Source organism: Perna viridis, chromosome 1 (genome assembly GCF_037379345.1).
Source record: "Perna viridis isolate PV_CMFRI_1.1 ecotype Kerala chromosome 1, ASM3737934v1, whole genome shotgun sequence".
In the NCBI taxonomy this organism is placed as follows: domain Eukaryota; kingdom Metazoa; phylum Mollusca; class Bivalvia; order Mytilida; family Mytilidae; genus Perna; species Perna viridis.
This window is the reverse complement of record NC_142445.1, coordinates 14,636,333-14,647,572: the sequence shown is the minus strand read 5'-3', so window position 1 is coordinate 14,647,572 and position 11,240 is coordinate 14,636,333. Positions and strand designations below refer to the sequence as shown.

At 31.7% G+C, this 11,240-nt stretch overlaps 1 pseudogene across 1 annotated transcript in view; it reads right to left on the bottom strand.

Moving 5' to 3' along the window:
* LOC148627392 (monoacylglycerol lipase abhd6-A-like) overlaps nt 1–11,240 on the bottom strand; it is a 16,874-nt pseudogene extending 5,634 nt beyond the window's left edge. The window contains exons 1-8 of the transcript XR_015920637.1: nt 10,996–11,240; nt 8,262–8,384; nt 7,067–7,226; nt 6,191–6,307; nt 5,017–5,149; nt 2,130–2,285; nt 1,713–1,799; nt 128–228 (exon numbers count right to left, since the gene is read on the bottom strand). The product of XR_015920637.1 is annotated as a monoacylglycerol lipase abhd6-A-like (transcript). The remainder of the gene's footprint in view (nt 1–127; nt 229–1,712; nt 1,800–2,129; nt 2,286–5,016; nt 5,150–6,190; nt 6,308–7,066; nt 7,227–8,261; nt 8,385–10,995) is intronic.

Genomic DNA, 11,240 nt, shown 5'->3' with positions numbered 1-11,240 from the left:
TTTGTACAAACTCAGTTATCAAATGATTATTTTTTTTTATTTTCCAAAATTGACCTAATCTTTTTTCAATTGACAATGTGGAAATCTTATACCATAACTAAAGTAAAGAAACATGTCTACATAATACCAGATCATCTTCTCCCCAGACTAGATGTGAAGGGATTGTGATTCTGTGTGCTATCTTCTCTAACAGCTCAAAATTTTCTATTGTTGCTAAAGCTTTAAATTCTGAAATAAAAGAAACAATTAATCAATATTACAGTATTGTCAGGAAAGTCTATTACCAGTACAGTATTTGTCAGAAATGTCTATAATAGTATTTGTCCCAAGAGTCTATTACTGTGTTGTAATGAAAGTTTATTATAGCAATTGTCATGAAAGTTTATGACAGTATCTGTCAGAAAAGTCTACAAAAGTTCTTGTCAAAAAAGTTTATTACAGTATTTGTCAGAAAAGTCTATTACAGTATTGTCAGAAAAGTTTATTACAGTATTTGTCAATGTCTATTACAGTACCTTTAAGAAAAGTCTATTATAGTATTTGTTACAAGAGTCTATTGTCATGAAAGTCTATTACAGTACTTGTCAGAAAAGTCTATCACAGACTCTTTGTCATGAAAGTCTATTACAGTATTTGCCAGTATTTGTCAGAAAAGTCTATAACAGTACTGTCAAAAAAGTCTATTACAGTACTCGTCAGAAAAGCCTATTACCATATTTGTCAGGAAAGTCTTTTATAGTACTTGTCAGAAAGGTCTACTACAGTACTTGACAGGAAAGTCTATTACAGTATTGTCAAGAAAGCTTTATTTCAGTATTGTCAGGAAAGTCCATTACAGCATTGTCAAGAAAATCCAATACAGTATTGTCAGGAAAGTTTATTACAGTATTGTCAAAAAAGTCTATTACAGTATTGTCAAGAAAGTCTATTACAGTATTGTCAGGAAAATCTATTACAGTATTGTCAGGAATGTCTATTACAGTACTTGGCAGAAAAATCTATTACAGTATTGTCAGGAATGTCTACTACAGTATTGTCAAGAATGTCTATTACAGTACTTGGCAGGAAAATCTATTACAGTATTGTCAGGAAAGTCCATTACAGTATTGTCAGGAATGTCTATTACAGAAAGTCTGTGATAACACTGTGATAGTGGTCATTTAAATTGATTAAATACTATTTTTAAATTTTGGTAATCAGGTGTTTATTGTTTATTGAAGGGAGCCTGACAGTCATTAATGCATTGCAAACTCATGACTGGACATAGACAAAAAGAATTTATAAGCAGATATGTTACAAGCATGTAAAATGACTTCACCTTTTTATCCGGAAATATATGCAATATGCTTCCAAAAACAAATATGGTAGACAATATTCCTTCAGGCTAATTTTGTCAAGTTTGCCAATACATGTGTATATGCCTCATTTTGCAGTTTTGTTTGAATATTATGCATTGCATGGCAATAGACAAACCTTCTCTTCTCTTTGAAGAAGCAAAAAAAAAAACAAACATAAATAAATTCCCATGATTAGTCCCTGAAATATGTCTTTTGGATAGTTTCAGTCATGAAATATACAGCTGTGAAATTGACTTGACATCCATAAAAGCAAAACAAAAATTGTTTTACAATGCAGAAAAGTTTAAGGCATTTGTAATCAGTAAATAAAGAAAAAAAATGTACATCATAAAAAAAAACGATAAATAGACTGACCTCTTCTGAAATATTTGTTGTATGGTTTCAACCAATCTAATCCTTCTTGAATAATCTGGGAAAAAAACAAAATAAACATTGTTCTGTCTTGTTACTACATTGGCATCAAATTCAAGTTATAGAAGTTAAACTTCAACCTGAGAATTAGTTCATTTACACATAAGTTAATACTTTTACACTTCTAATATTTGGTCATTAATATTAGGTATTTTTATAAGTAAAACTGAATCACATGGATTTGAGGTCACGAGTAAGATACATTTAATGAACAAAAATTGTACTAAAATTCAGTTTTAACGACTTTTACATTTTTTTCTAGCCTTGGAAAGTAAATTGTAAACGACTGTTAAAACAGCATTTTAGTACAATTTTTCTTCATTAAATGGATGTTACTCATGACCTCAAATCCATGTAAACTGAACAGGTGTCAGAAACCTAACATGAACTGCATTTCATCCACAGTTTTAGGGAGGAGAGGACATTGTTGTAAAGCATCATCAGACCCAGTTTCCAACATCAACTCTGCAATATGTCTGACCTGTTTAGAAACATCTGTTTCTATAGGAGTTCTCACTAGATAAACAACATTAAATGTACATTATTCTATAATTGTATTTAGATCGATAAAATTCAAATATGTACAAGTGATAATAAAAATGTGTTTAAATTTTTCATTACATGTAACTATTGTACATGTAGTAATTTTTTGTTGTAATTTTCCTGTGATTATTGTAAAGCAACTCACTTCTGCTTATTTCACAACCCAAAAAATAACAATGATGAGACTATTTGCAATGAATAAGTACATTTCTTTTACTATCAATTAGGCAATAATCAGAATACAAGTTAGGAAATATATAGTAGGAAATTTGAACTGATATTATAAAACATAGATGTAAACTACCCAGTAGTCTACAGTAAATATTACTGAGAAAGTGCTAAGAATCTATCATGGTTTGTAAACTACCCGGTAGTCTACAGTAAATATTACTGTGAAAGTGCTAAGAATCTATCATGGTTTGTAAACTACCCAGTAGTCTACAGTAAATATTACTGTGAAAGTGCTAAGAATCTATCATGGTTTGTAAACTACCCAGTAGTCTACAGTAAATATCACTGTGAAAGTGCTAAGAATCTATCAAGGTTTGTAAACTACCTGGTAAATATTACTGTGAAAGTGCTAAGAATCTATCGAGGTTAATAAACTACCCAGTAGTCTACAGTAAATATTACTGTGAAAGTGCTAAGAATCTATCATGGTTTGTAAACTACGCAGTAGTCTACAGTAAATATTACTGTGAAAGTGCTAAGAATCTATCAAGGTTTGTAAACTACGCAGTAGTCTACAGTAAATATTACTGTGAAAGTGCTAAGAATCTATCAAGGTTTGTAAACTACCCAGTAGTCTACAGTAAATATTACTGAGAAAGTGCTAAGAATCTATCAAGGTTTGTAAACTACCCAGTAGTCTACAGTAAATATTACTGTGAAAGTGCTAAGAATCTATCATGGTTTGTAAACTACCCAGTAGTCTACAGTAAATATTACTGTGAAAGTGCTAAGAATCTATCATGGTTTGTAAACTACCCAGTAGTCTACAGTAAATATTACTGTGAAAGTGCTAAGAATCTATCATGGTTTGTAAACTACCTGGTAAATATTACTGTGAAAGTGCTCAGAATCTATCAAGGTTAATAAACTACCCAGTAGTCTACAGTAAATATTACTGAGAAAGTGCTAAGAATCTATCATGGTTTGTAAACTACCCAGTAGTCTACAGTAAATATTACTGTGAAAGTGCTAAGAATCTATCAAGGTTTGTAAACTACCCAGTAGTCTACAGTAAATATTACTGAGAAAGCGGTAAGAATCTATCATGGTTTGTAAACTACCCGACAGTCTACAGTAACTATTAGTGAGAAAGTGCTAAGAAACTATCATGGTTTGTAAACTACCTGGTACTGTAGACAGTATACAGTTATTAAATGGGTTGGATGCAATAGACCAGAACACTTGATCATTCTCAGTACCAAAGAACAAATGTTCTGGTCTATTGCATCCAACCCATTTAATAACTGTTTTATTACCTAATTTGTCTATGAGATATAATAAAGAATGGAAATGGGGAATATGTCAAAGAGACAACCATTCGACCAGGAATAGGAAATTGACCACTCCATGTTTACGAATTGGCAGACGAGAGTAACATCTACGTTTATACACACAAGTTTTTTGTGTGTAAATTCCAATTCAATGGAGCGCATAAAATAAGTTCAACCAATCAAAAGGCTTAGATAAAGGTCATTATGGGGTCAGTGCAATAGACTCCTCAAGGAGACTATTGCACCGTGCAATAGTACATCGACAGTGCAATAAATCGCCCTGTCCCGAATAAATTCTGAAAATTGGGAAAAATATGTGTATATTTAATAAACAAAATAAAACCTTATAATTAAGTAATAATAAATATTACAGTGAAAGAACTAAGAATCTATCACGGTTTGTAAACTACCCGACAGTCTACAGTAAATATTACTGTGAAAGTGCTAAGAATCTATCATGGTTTGTAAACTACCTGGTACTCAACAGTAACTATTACAGAAATAAATAGAAAAATCAAAATATTTTCTATTTATGCAATATTTTTATCACTATTGCATTGGAAGAACCTACATGTCAACATGATGTCAAGGAAATAATGTACATATATTTTGTTATGAAATATGCATTTGCCTTGTCTGTGCATTTTTCGGAAGAAAATCCCAAACTCCATAAGAAGAATGTACCCCAAAAACCATATTTCCATTTATTTCAGGTGAAAAGAAGAAATATATTGAGGATTATGTACCGTATACAAATGTTCAAGAAAGTTTCAGTCAATTATTCTTTAAAATAATGAAAATATTGACATTTGTGCGTCCTAGATCTAGACTTTGGAAGAATCTTAAGTGCCAAATAGAATTTTTACACTTCATTTTGGAATTTGATCTCTTGGTATGACCAGATCCTGAAACCCATGCAAATTATCACGCCACAAACAATACATCTACCACAGTTTGTGTATGGTTTGTCATTCTTATTGTATAGAATAAATCAGTAGTTGATGATTATTAATTTTTAATTATCATAATTACAAGATGAATGATTGACCATTGAGTTAAAATGACTAGTGTTAATCTGTAATTCGCCTGACATCCTTGATGTTTACATAAACAATAACAGATGGGTCATCAATTTCTGCCCTAAGAAGAAAAACCAGTCAATGGTATCAAAAGAACATTTCATAATTCTACCTTATACTTACTTGCAGGACATATCATGGTGACTCTTTCCACTAAATGTGGGTATTCAGCAGAAAATATACCTGCTAAAGACCCTCCTAGAGATGTCCCTACAATATGAATGGTGCTGTCTGATAGACCTAGTGCATCTACTATCTGGAATAAATTAAAGCCAAGCATTCTAATATTACATACTGTCTACTACATTGTCCAATACTTAAGCACAACCATCTGTTAAAACAGCATTATCGACTTCATTAAACTAACTCTAGCTAAAAATTGTCAAAAACAATATTTTATTCATTAGGTCAAAATTGGTCATTGATGAACCAGGTTCTTTACTTCTAAAGTTCAAAGGGTATTGGAAAAAATCATCAAATAAAACAGAACTTGATCATTTGCAGATATATTTCTTTACCAGAAAAAAGAAGGATTTCAAACCACTTACAAAATTGTACCACTAAAATTTCATAAGAAAGAGCAAAGTCTTGTAAATCTGTCAGAACAAACTAACTACTATAATTGTGAAAGAAGTTATTTTGAGTCTAAATTGTTGTTGCTGAAATACAAAATCCCAAAAATTTGAATAATGAGAATCTTCTAAGTAATAGTTTTCAAAAATCTAATGTTATTTAAATCAATGTTAAATCAAAAGTAACCACTGAAACTTATATCAAATAGAAAAAGACTTAGAAAAGAAAAATTAAAAGAGAAGCAACTAGACATCATTGAATGATGATAGAATCCAGACATTGTGTCCCTTCTCCCTCGTGGTAAGAAAGTTGTACCTCAGCCATGAATGAAATCATTAAGTTGACCTTGGTCAAAGTTCAAGGTAAAGGTCACCAACCATGAAAAAAACGTCACATCGTCCTCAGCAGATCTACCCCCATGTCAAATATCAAAAAGCATACACTAAAGACAAAAAAAAAAATACAGCCAATGCATGATTTGTTACAGACTGATCAAGAGGGTGTCCACCACTTTTTGTGATGGGGCCCAAACAAACAACAAGAATTAATGAAATAAACATAGATTACTTATAATAAAAAAGAAACTTTGACTAAATACACTGCTCATTATAAAAACTGGGATAATTTAGCCAAACTTCATTACACTGTTATAATACATAATACAATTTTCTCTTTTACTAATGTAGGAGGTTGAAATACCCATCCATATAGTTTGTATCTATACCTGTTTGACTCTTTGAACATGCGACTTAAAAGATAAATCTTCATTATCAGGTGGAGCATCACTGTCACCAAACCCAGGTAAATCTAAAGCTATCACATGCACATCGCTTGGTAATTTCTGAAAAATACGGCATTAATGGAATGTTAAGTGATACCCAGCCATGTAATGGTAAAAAAAGGGGGGGATGGCAAAATGTTCAAAAAGGTCTTACTCAAATACTGCACTTTGGATTTTGCTGAAAATTACGATTAACCTATATTTAGTGGTACTAAATAATTGTGCAAAGTTAAAAAAAAAAACAAAACAAAAGAATCATTGATCCATTCTCAAGTTATCATCTGGAAACCATTGCGAGACAGAAGGACTAATGCAAGGAAGGATGGGTTTACACACAACTTTTCGGAGGGTATCACATAATACCTCACCACTTCATGTGGCAAGGTATGAAAATAACAGAAATGTCAGTTTTACATCTGTAAACAGAAACACAAATTTTTCTCTTTTATTCTTACCTTGTTTCTAAAACTTTAAATCATTGAGGAAATTTAAAAAAAAAAACAAAAAAAAACAACCATTTATGGGCAAACAACACTCTACCGAAACTCTGGAAGCACTGATAAAGTCATCATCCATTTTTCATGTCATGTCAGGGATAAGAAAAACTTACTATGATGAATTTCATGGTTAAAAATAGACACATAATGAAAGTAATTTTAGTGCAATAATGATGACATTTTATGTCATAGAACAGTTATTGGAAGTTGACTAGATATTGTTCTCGGATAAATTTTCTAGTAAACTCATATGCTCATTAAATGTTTATTCTGATGTTATCAAAGTTAATTCGATGTATAAATAATGCAATCATAAACCTACTCCAATAAGAGGTGCCCAAATGAATTTATTAGTTGCAAATCCATGTATTAATAGTATACTAGACTGTCCTTTTTTCTTTATCCCTCTTTCACCATAGACTATGTTTAGGTCTCCAATACTGACTCTCTTCACTCTCATACCACTGGCAAAGACAGCAAATCTAAGATTAATACAAAACGAACTGAGCATGATACTAGCTAATACAACTCATCTGTAACAAAAACAAAACTACATTTACTTGAGCATGAAAAATTGGCATGTAATTGGATAGTAGTAAAATGATAGCTTGTCTTTTCTCTCTTCATTCTCATACATGCACCACTAGATAAGATGGCAAATTGATAACGAAGCAATTAACTATGCAACAAAGAATAGAGAATGAAAAAAAAAAACAGATTGTGCTGAAAATCACACTTGACCTGCAATGCTTGTGACTAAATGATTACATATATTGTGCATGTCATTAAAATAGGCTAATCTCATTGGATTTGGAGCTCTATAAAAGATGTTTCATGAGTTGATGAAAGTTATTTCCAGGTATTAATATAGGCCACACCCATAATTACCAGACTACTTTTTTCGCTTGCTGTGCATATAGTCACAGAAACAGTTTTGCCATCATGGACAAATTGATACAGATTAAATGTAATTATAAAAATATGTGAAGTTTGAAAAAATCACTTGACTTGTTCTAGGGTTTACATAGTTAGGCAACCCATCATAAGATAGATCTAACAGACAGACAGATGGACACGAACCTTTCAATTAAAAGTAGTAAATAAAACATAGCTACTAGTCTAGATGTGGAAGGGTATAAAAATAAATTGATACAAAAGGGAACTAAATTACTAGTGAATGAAACTTACACAAGTTGAAATCCTTGAATTATATAAAAGGAAGCAAGGATATATAGGGAAAATGTCCACAGACAAAAATCCTGATAGTAAAATTCAGGCACTAAAATAATATCACTTTTGACAGTAATTATGGGCCAGTTTCACTAACAGAAATCTGATTTTTGAAATTCTACTTCCATTTGAGAAATCAGAATTCAAATTTATACTAATAGGAATTTTAGTACTAGTAAAATACAGTTTGTACAGTCACATTTATTTCATTTTTTGAAAGTAATAACAGTTTTTTTACTATCATCATGTTAAAAGTAAGAGTCACATTACTAAAAAAAAATACTCACTTCATGAACCATTTGACTAACATCACTGGCTTTTTGAGATAGATGAGTAACATTGCTGCAGTCAAAAGAGTTGCCATCATTCCCAAGGGATATACCAAATATTCTCTATATGACATAGTATGGCTATCAGTTAAAAAAAACAATAAATAAACAAAACATAAGAAAAGTGTGCATAGTCAATGTCAGTTAAACTTATAGAAGACTTTTTGGTGATCTCTAAACGTATTTGTTATTTTGTATTTAGGATATACATTAGTGGAATTGTTACGTTTCACCATATCCATTCTTCTCCTATTGTTGATGATTTGATAAACAATTATTTCAACCCCTCTATTCCATAGTTAGAATCATTTCTTATGAATTTACACTAAAACAAGAGGCTCCCAGGAGCCTGAATCACTCACTTTGTTAAATTTTTGCCTTTCAACTCTAACATGGGGTACTGACTCCATGAAGAGTGAGCACTCCATAGTTTTGTAACCTATGCAATATTTTGTTGTGTGTGTGTTTTTCTTATGGTGATTCACTGATAAAAAAATTAAGAGCCATGCATACATGTATACATCAAATGAAAGCTAATAAAAAGGCCTTTTCAATGTATGAACTTTTAAGAGAAAAAAATATTAACACAAGAATAAATGTCACCATGGAAACCGCATAGAAATCATGTAAAAATACATAAAAACTGACCAAAACATGCCCACTTTAAGCTTCAAAATGACAGATTTCCCGCGAAAAATACAAACATTTCTTTTCTGATTTTCTTGCTTTGGACAATGAGCTTTTTTAATAATCACACTTCCTATGGGCATCGCCTATTCGATTTTAAGCTATTTTAATTCCAATTCCACTCACCAGTTTGAACAGAGTAAAAATTTCACCTATTATCCTTTTCTCATGTTGGATAGTCAGCCATTGAAAATAGTTCCTTACAACAATGAAAATAAATGTAACATAGCAAAACACTTGCCTTTGTTTACTTTTTCAGAAAAAAAAACAACAAATAAAATATTATCTTTATATATAATCACCATAGCAACCATCAATTTTCAATTATTTATTTTTTCATCCCTAGCCAAAATTGCGAAACTAAATGAAACTGTGGAATGCTAGCAGAATTTTGTAGAACTTTTCATCAACTGAAAGTTTCATTCTATCTATTATAGTTTTCAAGATATTGGCTGAAAACTAATGAAAACATAATATTTTGCCTTTCAAGGGTAATAAGTCTTACATCTGACAACTTTGATCCTTGGAGACTTTTGCAGGCCTCATAATAAGAATCGTTTCAACAACTGAAAGTCTCCTTCGATCTATCATAGTTTTCAAGATACTAACTGAAAACTTTTACCAATATGTACCCCATGTCAGAATATGGATAAACCTAACTGTTTTGGAGATATATGCAAAAATCTGCTGTCTGACCCATAAGTTCTATTTTTAGTAATGGTGGCCATGTTTTTTAACTGATGAAAAATCCAAACGATCATTTTTGTGCAGAATATTCTAAGGAACAATCATTTTAAGTTTCATGCAAATCTATTCAGTAGTTGCAGAGGAGAAGATGTTTGAAGAAATTGTTAACGATGATGACAACGACAACGGATGCCAAGTGATGGCAATAGCTCACATGGCCTACAGCCAGGTGAGCTAAAAACTAAACTTAAAATTTTACAGTTTGTTTTTATAGTTTCCTTATGACAATACCCAGTTTTAATTCTGTCATCTTCAATTTGTTCACAGAAAAACAATCACTGATTTTTTTTTTCAATTGTCTGTTGAATTATTTCCTACAATTTGCAATAGCGACTGCATATGGAGTTTTTATATCACAGCAGAGCTCATACATTAAGTAAGATAGTTTCCATTTTACCTGTTATCTGGGATATGACATCATATGAGTGACTACTCAGGTGTACAAGAAAAGCAAATGCTCATAATATGGGTAGACCTGAGCCCATACTTCAAGTTTTTCATATATATAGATTTATTCTTTAGTTTCTGGGTGCATTCTTTTATTGAACTTGTGTAACTCATGGGGTTTTACTGGTCTAGTGATTGCCAACAGACCATGAATATCTTGCTCCTTGTTCTATCATCAGATCATGGTTTGAACACTCAAAATTTGACTGTAAGACAGGATTTCACTCAAATTAGGCTGAGAAAAAAATATGTCTGTTTAAGGTTACATAACATGTAAAAAAAATGGTAGGTACATGTAGGTAAAATTATTTTATTTTTTAAAATTGTATTACTTAGACCCATGCAGTCATGCCGGTCATAGGATGATTTCTTGACTTCAAATTACGGAGCTCAACTAAAAAGTCATAATTTTGATGCTATTTCATAAAATAAAAAAAATCAATCAAAAGTGCTTGGATAGGCAGGAAAAATAGTCAATAGCCAGACCTGAAACAGACAAGTTTTTTCTCTTGCCTTACAAGTTACACTGTTACAGACAGTCCCCCCCTTTTAGAAGTTCTGGATCTGTCACTATCCTTACTAAATCTCATTATGAAATGCAGTAAACCGCTCTAAAACAATCGCTCACTATCCTAAGAAACTTCCTTCTAAACTCCTTCTGATTGTGAATCTGCAAATTATTATAGAGTTTCACACAGAACTTTCAATTTCATAACGATAAATTGCGATGTATCAGTATTCCGTATGAGTCTATGACTGTATCTACAGAAAAAAAATTAAACTGGTAAGAAAAATTATTAAATTAACTTACTCTCATTAATGCGCAAACCAAAAGACCTAAGCCAATTAGACTTGTACCAGGATTTAATGTACATCCTCAGTGCAGGGGTCAACGGCATCATCAACCTTGACCGGAAATGATCAAACGCTCACAAAATCATACAATGGCGGTCCACTACCGATTGAAATCCGCGTACATCTTATACTAACCACAGGTCTAAGAAAAAAGTATTGGTAGGGTTGTACGAGTGGCTAGGCATTTTTTTTCTGTGTAGA